Genomic DNA, 12500 nt, shown 5'->3' with positions numbered 1-12500 from the left:
ATTCTCTCATACGCATTTTTTTCTCATTCTCTCACTCATTTCTTTTCTTTCTTTCTTTTATAATTTTGTTTATAATAATTCAATAATTAATTTCATTGTTCATTGTTTATTCATCAATTCATCATTCACTCATTCATTCATTCATTAATTTATTTATTGTATCTAATACAATTTGTATTGAGTTTGTCTATATACCCTTTCCTGCCATCCCTCTGTTCATATCTATTCATCTACCTATCTGAATGTCAGTCTACTTGTGTTCATTCTCTAGTTTTCTTCTGATTCTTATCCCTATTCTTCTCGCTATTCTCCTCTTTCTCTCCCTCTTCTACTTCAATCTCCACTTCCTTCAACTCCGCCCTCACACCTCATACTCCTGTTCTTATCCTCCCCCTCCTCCTCTTTCCTTCTCGTTCTCTTCCACCTCAACCTCCACTCCCAACCTCCTGCCTCACACCTCATACTTATATTCTTATTATATCCTCCTCTTCCTTCCTTCCCATTCTCCGCTTCCACCTTCCACATCCACCCTCCACCTCCATATTATCCTCCTCCTCTTCTTTCCTTCTCCTTCTCCTTTTCCTGATCCCCTTTCTTCTCCTTCCCTCCTCCTCCTCCCTTCCCTCCCCCTCTTTCCTTCTGTCTCTCCCTTCCCCTTTTCTTCTCCTTCCCCTCCTCCTTTTCTTCTCCTTCCCCTCCTCCTTTTCTTCTCCTTCCCCTTCTCCTTTTCTTCTCCTCCTCCTCTTTTCTTCTCCTTCCCCTCCTCCTTTTCTTCTCCTTCCCCTCCTCCTTTTCTTCTTCCACCCTAACCTCCCCCTCCTTCACCTCCCCCCTCACACCTCACAATAAGTCCAGACGAACAGCAGCAAATACCCAAGGCAAACAACACCAGGCAGCAATCAATAGTGTTGCTCAACCCCGAAATATGAACACGTTTTTAGACGAAGCAAATTACTGAGTTATTATGCGTTGGGTCTCGTCCCCTGATGATGATAATAATGGTGATAACAATAACAATAACAATAATAAATAATAACAAAAATAGAGATAATAATGATAATAATAATGATGCTACTACTACTACTACTACTACTAACAATAATGATAATAAAATAGTCACAGTGACAGTGACAATTACAGCATTAATAAAGCAAAAAATATATAAAATAAAACAAATCAGTTAAACAGTAAGTATATGACATAATGCAACATACTCAACAATTTTAAACAAGATGAAATAAAAAACACGCTCCGGCCACAACGCAACCAAATAATCAGATAAATAAATAAGTAAATGAATCCATAAACAGAAATAAACAAAGCAAAGACCACAAAAACAAGAAAGAAGAAGAAAAAAAGCATCATAAAGCAAGAGAAATCACTAACAACGCAAATGCCTCGCAAACAAGTAATAAAAACACACGAAAAATAACAAGAAATCAATAACAAAAGCGCAAATAAAAAGGCGAACCGGCCGCACCCTCACCCCCCACCAATCCAACCCCCTCCTTCCCACCCCCCTCCCATCCCACTTCCCCCACCATCCCATACCCCCTTCCCCCATACCCAAACCCATACCCCCTTCCCCTCTAAGCCCTCGGCCCCCCCTAACCCCCACCCCCTCCAAACCCACCCCACCCTTCTATGAAGCCCAACCCCCTACCCCCGGCACCCCACCCTCTACCCATCCCCTCAACCCCCTTCGCATCCCCGCACGAATCCTCAACCACCCAAAAAAGGTCATCATCACTTCGCGTCCCTCCTGCCTCCTTCCTTACCTCCCTTCCCTCCTCGCCTCCCTCCTTACCTCCCCCCTTGCCCCCTCCTCTTTACCTCCTTCCTTACCTCTCCCTTGCCCTCTCCTCCTTCAGAAACCGCGATGAAAGACTCCTCCTCCTCCTCTTCTTCTTCCTCCTCCTCCTCCTCCTCCCCTTCAACTCCCCCTCCTCCTCCTCCTCCAGCGGCCCTTCTATGGCTCTCTCCTCAATGGCCTCTCTTCCTCTCCATTTGGATCGTCTAACCTCCTCGTTCTGTTATTTTCGTTTTAATTCTCTCTCTCTCTCCTTTCTTGGGTCCGTGTCTCTTCGTGTTTTTTTTTTTCCTTCTTCAGTTTCCTCTTCTTTGTCAAGTATTTCATCCTCTGTATATATATATATATTTTTTTTCTTTTTTGTTCTCGCTTCAATTTCTCTGCTTTTTTCCGGTTGTTAATATTTTTTCTCTTCTTTAAGTTACTGTGTCTCCTCCTTTCTTGGTCTCTTCTATTCCTCTTTCTCTATCCGTCCACCCTCATTCTCACTTACTTTTACTCCTTCCTCGATTCTTTTCCACTTCCCTTTCATTTTCTTCTCCTTTCTCATCCCTTTCTCTTATTCTGACTTCCTTTTCCCTTCTTCTCCTTCTTTATATCTACACCCCCATTTCTTCTTTCCCTTTCCTTTTTTCTCTCCCTCTTTCCCTCCTCTCTTCCCCTTATCTTCTACCCTTTTTCCATCTTCCCTTATCTTCCCTTTTCCCCCTCTTCCCCCTTATCTTCTACCCTCTCCTCCCCCATTCTCTCCCCTTCCTCCTCTTTCTTTCCTTATCCTCTTTCCTCCTTATCTTCTCCCCGTTTCTCTCCCTTCTTCTCCCTTTTTTTCCTGATTATTTCCTCATCTTCTCCCCGTTTCTCTCCCTTCCTCTCCCTTTTTTCCTGTTTATTCCCTTCTCCTCTTCCCTCCTTATCTTCTCCCCCTCTCCCCTCTCATCCCTCCATCGTGTCCGGTAAATTTTCTGTCTGATTTTTTTCCTCCTCTCCTACATGAAAGAATCTCCAGCAAAAAAAAGCTTCAAAACGTATTTGTGATTTTTTCTCTCTCTCTTTCTCTCCCTCTTCGTGTTCTCTTTCAAAAGAATAATGTCATATCCTCGAAAATTATGATCTGCACAAATAAATCATAATCTGAACGCTTATTATGTTGTTTTTTGTTATCATCATCATTTCTAATATCCTTGTTATAACCAACAAAATTATTTTCATATGCAAACATTTTTTTATTTATTTTTTTATTTATTATTATTATTTTTTTTTTTGTATTAGGGACACAGTAACATCCTATGAAATTTCGTTGCCTAAAACAGCGAACGAAAATAAACCTAACATGAACTAATAAAAGGAAACCACACAACACATGTCAACAAATAACCAAGCGAACATGCAATACGCACATTTCACCATCGCAAAATGAATTACGCAACACACGGCCCCTCAACCCAACATCCGCCCCCCCCCCCCGCCTCAAAAAAAAAAAAAAAAAAAAAAAAAAAAAAAAAAATAAAAAAAAAATACTAAACAGGAACAAAATATCTGTTAATTCTAACGGGATATTTTGAAATGCTGTTTCGGTCGACCTGTCCCGCGCTCGTTTAATTACGGCGGTTTGTGTGCGTATACTGACTGCGTTCATATACTACATGAGTGCACATAGCAGGCCGTACTTACCGCGGGATAACATTGCTACATCACTGTCATTCTCATAACTAAGTGGCTAGGCTATTATGGTATTTGGTGTACGCACACACATACACTCATAAAAGCACGTACAAACGCAGGCACGCACACATACATACATACACACACACACACACACACACACACACACACACACACACACACACACACACACACACCTTCCCCCCCTCCACACACATCCAAACCCCCCCTTAACCCACTGACTTCCGCCCATCCACAGACGCAAAACCACACCGAACCGGCCACACTGTTCCACTAGATCCCAACGCCTGCCCACGCCCACGCCCACCCGCCGCCCATTACGACCTCTGGTGGTTGCCCAATGAACATGTTTACCTCATTCGGTAAAGGGGGGAGTTCGTTATAGAAAATAAATATAAGAAAATGGAAGTGGATTCAGAGAGAGAGAGAGAGAGAGAGAGAGAGAGAGAGAGAGAGAGAGAGAGAGAGAGAGAGAGAGAGAGAGAGAGAGAGAGAGAGAGAGAGAGAGAGAGAGAGAGAGAACAATCCATTTTTTCTGTTGATATAGAAAAAAAATATTCAATAGCATGAACCAAACTCAGATACGCAGAGATTCAGCGAAATATTTTTTTTAGGAACGAGTAAATCTCCGGTTTGTTAAAAAATAAAAAATAAAACGTGAAAGAAAAGAAAATTAAAAATAAATAAATAAATAAAAGAAAAGGAAAAATCAATGAACTCGAAACTAGAAGTATTTAGCCAAAAAAGTACATGCCAGATGTACTCACACAACATACATACTATGAGTGTATGTATATGCAAATGCAAAATGTAAATGCGCGTGTGTGTGCGTGCGTGTGTGTCTATCAGAGACGGAAGGAAAAAGGAAAGAAAAGGAAGAAAGGGAAGGGAACAAAGAAGGAAGAGGAGAAGGAATCACGGAAACCTGGAAGGAGGAAGGCGGAAGCATCAAAGACGGGGAGTGGGGCGGGGGGCACTGACTCCTCCTACCCCTCTTTTCTCTCTTCTCCTACACCCTATCCTCACCCACGTGTTTCTCTACTTCCCTCTCTTCCATTCACCTCCTAGTTTATTCCTCTCTACATTTCCTTCCCCTCTTCCCTCCACCCCCTCCCCCTCTCCCTCTCTTCCCTTCTCTTCCCCCCCCTCCCCCTCCCCCACCTCGCCCCGCTGACCGGCCGCAGCGTCGAGTGAGCAGCCGTATCCGTGTCACGCGGGAACGGCCGCCGCCGCCAACGCCGCCAGGAAGTCGCACCTGGCCCTCGGTACGCGCGCTCGCCTACGCACTCGCACGCTCGCGCCCGCCCGCACGAACGGAACGAGGCTACGGACCGCGCGCTGAACGATCCCCAACCGCCGTGTTCGAACATACTCGCGGTGTAACGGACATATTTTGAATTGTGTACCGCTGGCTGCTACACGCCGAATGGACATGTGCATACGCAGATATGCGCATGTACACGCGCGCGTATGGGAATGTGGGAATGTGAGTGAGTGAGTGAGTGACTGACTGTGTGTGTGTGTGTGTGTGTGTGTGTGTGTGTGTGTGTGTGTGTGTGTGTGTGTGTGTGTGTGTGTGTGTGTGTGTGTGTGTGTGTGTGAGCGTGAGTGTGCGTGTGAGTGTGCGTGTGAGTGTGAGTATGTGAGTATGTGAGTGAGTGAGTGAGCAAGTGAGTGAGTGAGTGCGTGCGTGAGCGAGCGTGTGTGCGTATCTGCGTGCAATACTCCTCAAACTCCCTACACACCAAACTCCCCAAGGCTCCGCAAGGCCGCAACCAGAGAAGAAACCGGAGGCAACGTTTCGCTCGCGGCCAGCCCTCTCCGCTCGAGGCGAAACCAATAACCGAAGGCGAGGCGGAAGGAATCGCGGAAAGGAATCTGGGAGCCGATCAGGAAGGAGCCATAGAGGGGGTCGGTGAGGCGCCGCAGACACGCCCACCTCGCCCGCTTCCCAGACCTTGAGCTGCTGTGGTCTAGATAGCCTCCCCCCCCCTCACTCCCCCTTCACTCTTCCCCCTCCCCCCTCGCCACACACACACACACACACACACACACACACACACACACACACACACACACACACACACACAAACACACACACACACGACGTTCGTTTCTCGCTGCCTCAATGACAGATGACTTATTTCGGCCTCCATCGATCACACAAAATGCGATTTGTCGACTCCTTCTCTGCCTCCCTCCGCTGCACTCTGTCTCTGTCGGTGTGCGCGGCCATCCACGCAGCCGCGCAAATTTTAAAAACTTGGGCAAATTAGCTTACTACTACTACTGACCTGTCTGTCTGTCTGTCTGTCTGTCTGTCGCTGCCCCCTCCCTTCTCTTGTCTGCCTCTGTATCCGTCTCTCTCTCTCTTTCTTTCGTCTCTCTGTCTGTCTCGGTCTGTCTGTCTGTCGATGCCCCCTCCCTTCTCTTGTCTGCCTCTGTATCTGTCTCTCTCTCTCTTTCTTTCGTCTCTCTGTCTGTCTCGGTCTGTCTGTCTGTCGCTGCCGCCTCCCTTCTCTTGTCTGTCTCTGTATCTGTCTGTCTCTTTCTCTCTCTCTTTCGTCTGTCTGTCTGTCTCGGTCTGTCTCTTTCCCTCTTCCTCTTTCTATCTCTCCTCTCATCAAATTTCCAACATCAATCCCCCTCCACCTCTTACGCTTCGCCCAAAATTTCTTTTCCCCTAAAGCGCCTTCCATCACGACCAGTTCCAAAAATGCCCCCAAATAACCGGAACGGACATCATTATCATCTCCATTTCCTTCTCCTGCTATTTATTCCAATTTCCGTTCTTCCCTTGCGTCCCTTTCTATAGTAATTGAACTCCCTTCACGTAAAAAAAATCTAGATAATTTTTTTTTAGAGGGAGGGAGGAAGAGGAAGAAGGAGAGGGAGGGGAGGGAGGGAGGAAGGAGGGAGAGAAAGATACTGAGGAAGGGAGACTTCTTCCTCTTCTTCTTATCCGCCTCCCCCCTCCCCCCCTTGAACCCCCCTCCTATCTTTCCCCCTTCTCCACCCATCCCTCCATTCCCCTTCCCCCTCCCTCCTCCCACCCGACCCCCTCTCCCTGCCTCCTCCCACCCGACCCCTCTCCCTGCCTCCTCCCATCCCTCCATTCCCATCCCTCCATTCCCCTCCCTCCCTCCCTCCTCCCACCCGACCCCTCTCCCTCCCTCCCTCCTCCCTCCCCATCCCTCTCCCTCCCTCCCTCCTCCCTCCCCATCCCTCCCTGATTCGAATCAATACCACAAGAACACACCAATCAACTCCTACAGGACAAAGCCGGAGTTAATTATCGGAACACACCTCCTCGAAGGGCGCCGCCGTCAATAAATCTCGCTTTGGGGGGGCACGGTTGGCACTGGGGCTGGCACTGGGGGGAGGGGGTGGCACTGGGGGGAGGGGTGGCACTGGGGGGAGGGGGTGGCACTGGGGGGGAGGAGGTGGTACTGGGGAGGGGTCGCTGTGGTACTGGGGAGGGGTCGCTGTGGTACTGGGGAGGGGTCAGGGTGGCACTGGGGGGTATGAGGTGGTACTGGGGGGAGGAGGTGGCACTGGGGGGTATGAGGTGGTACTGGCGAGGGGTCGAGTTGGCACTGGGGGGTCGGAGTAACACATGGTGTAGGTGGCACTGAGGAGTAGGGAGAAGCACTCAAGGGTGGGGATGGCACCAGGGAGATAGATGAGGGCGGAAGGCATGGGGGGGAGTAGGGGTGGGTACCGGGAAGAGAGATGGCACTGAGCAGGGGAAAATGGCACCGGAGGAGGGAGGTGGCACCAGCAAGAAAGATGGGGAAAGTAAGGCACTGGGAAGAGAGATGGCACCAGCCGGTGAAAAAGGAAAGGGGGGGGGGGACGTGATACTGAGGGAAGAATATGGCACCGAAGGAGAATGTCACTGAAGAAAGGGAGAGAGAAGTGTTGAAGGGGGGGGGGGTCACCGGGGGAGAGAGATAAGGGGGGGAGGTGAATGGCACCCGAAGATGATCATACGGGGAGATATGTGTATATGTATATATATACATTACATATATCACATCATCTTATATCATATCATATCATATTACATTATACTACATTATATATTACATTAAGCGACACTCGATAAAAAAAAAAAAGTTCCAAGACTCGATAAAATGACCCATTTTTCTCCGCGATTCTAGAATATCCTGGAAGTTAACGACATTACCTCCATATTAAGGGCAAACAATAATAAAATAAATTCCCCCCAAAAAGACCTTACTCTGCCTCCGTGGGTGGGCGTATGGCAGGGGGAGGGGGAGGGAGGGGTGGGGGAGAGACCTCGTTAAAATATATTGGAAAATCGGTTACGTCCCCCCCCTCCCCCACTACCTCCCTTGGCCCCTCCCCCTCCCCTCCCTTTCTCCCTTCTCTTCCCCTTCCCCTATCCCCTCCTGCCTTATTCCTCTCCCATCTGTCCTCCTCCCACCACCCCCTCCCCTCCCTCTCTCCTGTTCCCTTCCCTTCTCCCTTCTCCCTTCTCCCCCTCCCCTTCTTCCCCATTCCTCCTGTCCTCATCCCATCCCCCCCTCTCCCCTCTTCTATCTCCAATTTCCCCTCTTCCTTTTCCGAGCGAACGAACCACGATTCGGGAGCGTGGGGCCAGGGGGAGGGGGAGGGGGGGGCAGCCGTATACCTCTTCGAAATTTAAGATGCTGTTGCTCTCCTTCCCAACTTTACGGGAAAAATACGAACAGAAAACAAACGATAAATATTACTTTAAAATACTTAGTTCCGATAACCAACAATAATTCTTGTGCTTCATTCACGTTAAAATAATAATAAACCAATAATAAAAAAATAAATAGATAAACAAAACATAAATAAACCAATAATAAAAAATAAAAAATAAATAAAACTTAAATAAACCAAAAATAAAAAAAGGTAAAAAATATACCAAAGAAAAACATACATGAAGAAAAAAAAATACATACACCAGACAAACCCACTCACTCAAACGCACACACAAACAAACAAACAAACAAAAATAAAAATAAATAAAATAAAATAAAACCTAAAAGTTCCCCATTCTCGTCCACCTCACACCTGCTGATCCAGAGGCAATCAAAATCCTCATTTCCTCACCACTAACTTCCTCATGTCAATTCCTCGCTCCTTCTTCCCTCCATCTTTCGTTTATCGACTGAGGAAAAGAAACATAAAAATGGGAAAAAGAAGGAGAGGGCAATAAATTATGAGGAAAAAATGGGAAAAGAAACAAAAAGGGGAAAATAGAAGGAGAAGGCAATAATTTATGAGAGGAAAAAAAGACGACAAGTATGGCGTTTAGGAAGAGCAGGAATACTCTCGGAGAAGAATGGAGGAGATAGAGAAGGAAGGAAGGATTAAGAGAACGAGAAAGATTACCAACGTCCGTAAAAAGAGGAAAATATAAATTGAGGAAGATAGAAAAATCAAGGATAGATAGGAAACGAAGGTACGAAATGAAAAAAAAAGGAAATGAAGATAATATAAGAAATCGAGGAAGACAGGAAATCAAGGAAGATCCCAGAACAAACAAACAAAAAGGAAGCAAAAATATGATGACATTACGTGCGCTACATTTTCTTAATTACTTCCATTACCTGCCCACCTGTTGAATTAATGAAGCCAGAACGACTTACAAGACACCTAAGGAACGTTATTCGTAATTTCGATAAAGAGAATAAACTGATATAAAGTATACACTAACCTCCTTTCTTCTTCGTCTCGAACGATGCCCAAAAGACTGTTACGAAGAACGCTCGAGGTATTTAAGACAGAATAAGGATACACCTCGCATTCCGCTGACATTTTGATGATAAGACAAAGCGATTCTCGACCGGGATGCACACGTGGCTAATTCCAAATTGGAGGGGAGTATTTTTTTTCCTTTTTTTTTGGTCAAGGGAAAGGAATTCGAGGAGGAATTTCAGCCAGGGGAGGAACAAGGAAAAATGGATGCAGGATGTACTCCGAGCACAGTCTACTAGCTGAGATAAATTAAATACCAGTGTTTCCCTATACATAAGGGTGATTATGGCTTAACATTCTCTAACAGCAACTCTAGAGACATTTCCGGATGCAGCAAAACACAGGCATTTGGTATTAGTAATTTAATTTATAACAGGATATAGTTTCATGAAATATTGAATTATGGAGAATATTAATGATGAAAATCATTAGAGGACTAGACGCGGGATTTTTTCCTTTTTTTTTAACTGGTATGAAAAAATATTTGAATCTGATTTCGAGTCGGATAAATCATTACAATGCGCTTACAAATGGACGGATAAAACACCCAAATCTATTTATACGTAAGAAAAACTATCAAGAACGTGATTATAAGTGACAAAAAACCCTAAAGACACTGATTATAAGCGAGAAAGAAGTTAGAACATCCTCTCACTACGACAGAAGGAACGCAGCACGCGACACGGAGAGCCCCTGATATAAAACACATGCTGCCGTTATGCTGAAAGGTGTCAGGTGATGACCAAGAGCTTCTTATAACGATATCTCAGATAGGTGAGATACGCATAACGAGACATTTCGGCATTTCGTTATAAAACATGTTCTACGGTTATGCCTGTGTGTGCCATCGCCCGGCGAAAAATAGCTTGCGACCAAAATGAACGAGACATTTTTTTTTTATCGTGGCTATCTCATTATAAAACACGTGATCTGATAGCGCTTGCACGCCTCAGATTATGATGATAAAACAATTTGCTATACAACAGAGGTGAAATAACGATAAAGGGAGAAAATGAGAAACTGAGTGAATGAGAAATAAGAAACAAATTATAAAATAATATAAGATATATAAACTAATCATAAGATAATATAAGATAGAGGGAAGAGGAAGAGACAAAAAAAAAAAAAAAAAAACTCAGTATATCTGATGTGTGCGGGGAGGGGGAGGGGGAGGGGGGGATGTACGAGATGTTTCCATATTCATACATTCATAATCATTCATTTGCAATTAGTCATACGAGTGAATAATTTATCCAAACCTTCCTCTGGTCAGGTCAGTCATCCCACACTCTCTCTCACCTGCAAAAAGAATAAAATAAAATTAGAAATATAATCAGGATTTAAAAAATAATTACTTCCGCGTACGTATCATCAAATGCAAAAAATATGGAAGCCATTATAAAAAGACATCCACACTCAAAATAAGTAAATTTAAGGTTTTAAATAATGTTGATAACGATAATTATTGTTGATTAAACTACTTGTGCTAATACCAATAATAACAATTACATCATGATAAAGATAATGATAGCAATGATAATAATAATGATAAAGATAATAATAATCATTATTATCATAATCAGAACAATAACAATGTTAATCACAAATACTACTTATACTAATGCTAATGGCCATTATCATAATAACAAAAATAGTAAATGCTAATTATAATAACAACGGCCACAACAATAATGTTTAATAATAGATAACAAAGAACATTATAATTTCAATGACAATGATAACAATAACAACCAAAAATCCTATACCAAGCCTTTATGACCGACAGTAATTGGTCTACCAACTGCGACACCGCATACGAAATAAAGAACAGAAATACAGAGAAAAATAAATAAATGAATAAATAAAAGAATGAACAATAACATCAATAATTTCTATCCACATCCCTGTCCTCGAATACCAAACTTGGAACATGTTCACCCAACAATTTACCAGACAAAAAAAAAAAAAAAAAAAAAAAAAAAAAAAAAAAAAAAAAAAAAAAAAAACGCCTTTTGGAAATCAACAAACTTCAAAATTCTGGTCACATGACAGAATAAAATCGAAGGTGGAATCACATTTGGTTACCAAAGTCCCGCGTCTCTTCTTCCCAATAAACCAATTTGAATACGTTTTGCCTTTTTTCCACACACTGCAAATTGTGCTTTTGCAGTCTGTCTCTGTCCATAAATCCTCTACCATTTATTTGTTGGCATTTTATCTATTTTTTTCTATTTATATATTAGTTTTCATTTGTTTTTTGTTTTTTTGCAAATTCGTCAATCCATAAATTCCCTTCCCTCGCTTCCGAAAATCGATCAAAAGCGTATTTTAGCAGTCTATCTCCACCCACAAATCCCATACCATTCATCCTCTACTTTTAATAAATCCGTAAATCCATAAATTCCTTCCACGCCCTCCCTCCCTTCCGCAAACTCGCCCACGACCAAGAAGCCAGCACCACCCACTCGCCCCACCTAAATGTGAAGCCTCTCTGCTACATCCATAAACCCAATAGAACACAGGGACGAGCGTTGACCGAGCCTTGAACGAGCCTTGAACGAGCGTTGAACGAGCGTTGAACGAGCCTTGAACGAGCGTGCATGTGCGTGACCTGTTTCTCGTTTGTTTTTCTCTCCCGCGGATCCCTTTATCATAGAAGCTCAATGGCCGGTACAGCTCGGGGGTTGCCAGGCGGTCAAAAAAAAACCCACACAACGAACGCTTGAAACTCTTAAAACAAATTAAAATAAAATCAATACAAAATAAACATAAAAAATGGGACGAAATCTAATTATCCTTACATCAATCTAGAAGTGATAATTGCCAGAGGTGAGAAAAATCGACTAGAAAAATATACAAATCGTCGACAATCCTCGCATTTCTTCTTCGTCGACTTTCCTCACCTCCCGATGCGAACTCCAGGAAGGAAAGGGTTAAAAGATCGATGCCTCGCTAACCCATAATAAAGCGAAAACGACCACCTACGACCTCCCTTTCGCTCCGACAAATCCCCGACTTCCACGCGGACGACCACCACCGCCAAGAAATCGGTTGCAAGACGGTTTTGCAATCCACGACCTTCCGGAGCCAAACGCCGCGGTATTTTGACCTCGTTTGCATACCGTTGCCGTTCCGTGCTGGGTCAATGGCGTGCCCGAAAAGGCCGAACCCGAGAGTTCAAATCTTCCGGCCGCAGTTAACCTTAAAAGGCTCTCCCGCGATTCCCGTTAGCAATGGCAGTGCAACCAAGACG

At 44.3% G+C, this 12500-nt stretch overlaps 1 protein-coding gene and 1 long non-coding RNA gene across 3 annotated transcripts in view; both read right to left on the bottom strand.

Annotated features, from left to right (window-relative positions):
- The window catches only part of LOC113827142 (carboxyl-terminal PDZ ligand of neuronal nitric oxide synthase protein-like), a 373830-nt gene that overhangs the window by 179255 nt on the left and 182075 nt on the right, over window positions 1–12500 (bottom strand). The window lies entirely within an intron of this gene.
- Window positions 1–12500, bottom strand: part of LOC138864040 (uncharacterized) — a 24132-nt gene that overhangs the window by 10539 nt on the left and 1093 nt on the right. Inside the window, exon 2 of the long non-coding RNA XR_011399068.1 lies at window positions 10507–10546. This is a non-coding gene — a long non-coding RNA (uncharacterized lncRNA). The remainder of the gene's footprint in view (window positions 1–10506; window positions 10547–12500) is intronic.

This window comes from Penaeus vannamei, chromosome 14, assembly GCF_042767895.1.
Source record: "Penaeus vannamei isolate JL-2024 chromosome 14, ASM4276789v1, whole genome shotgun sequence".
NCBI lineage: Eukaryota > Metazoa > Arthropoda > Malacostraca > Decapoda > Penaeidae > Penaeus > Penaeus vannamei.
Note: the sequence above shows the minus strand (reverse complement) of the source record. Positions and strands in the feature narration are given on the sequence as shown.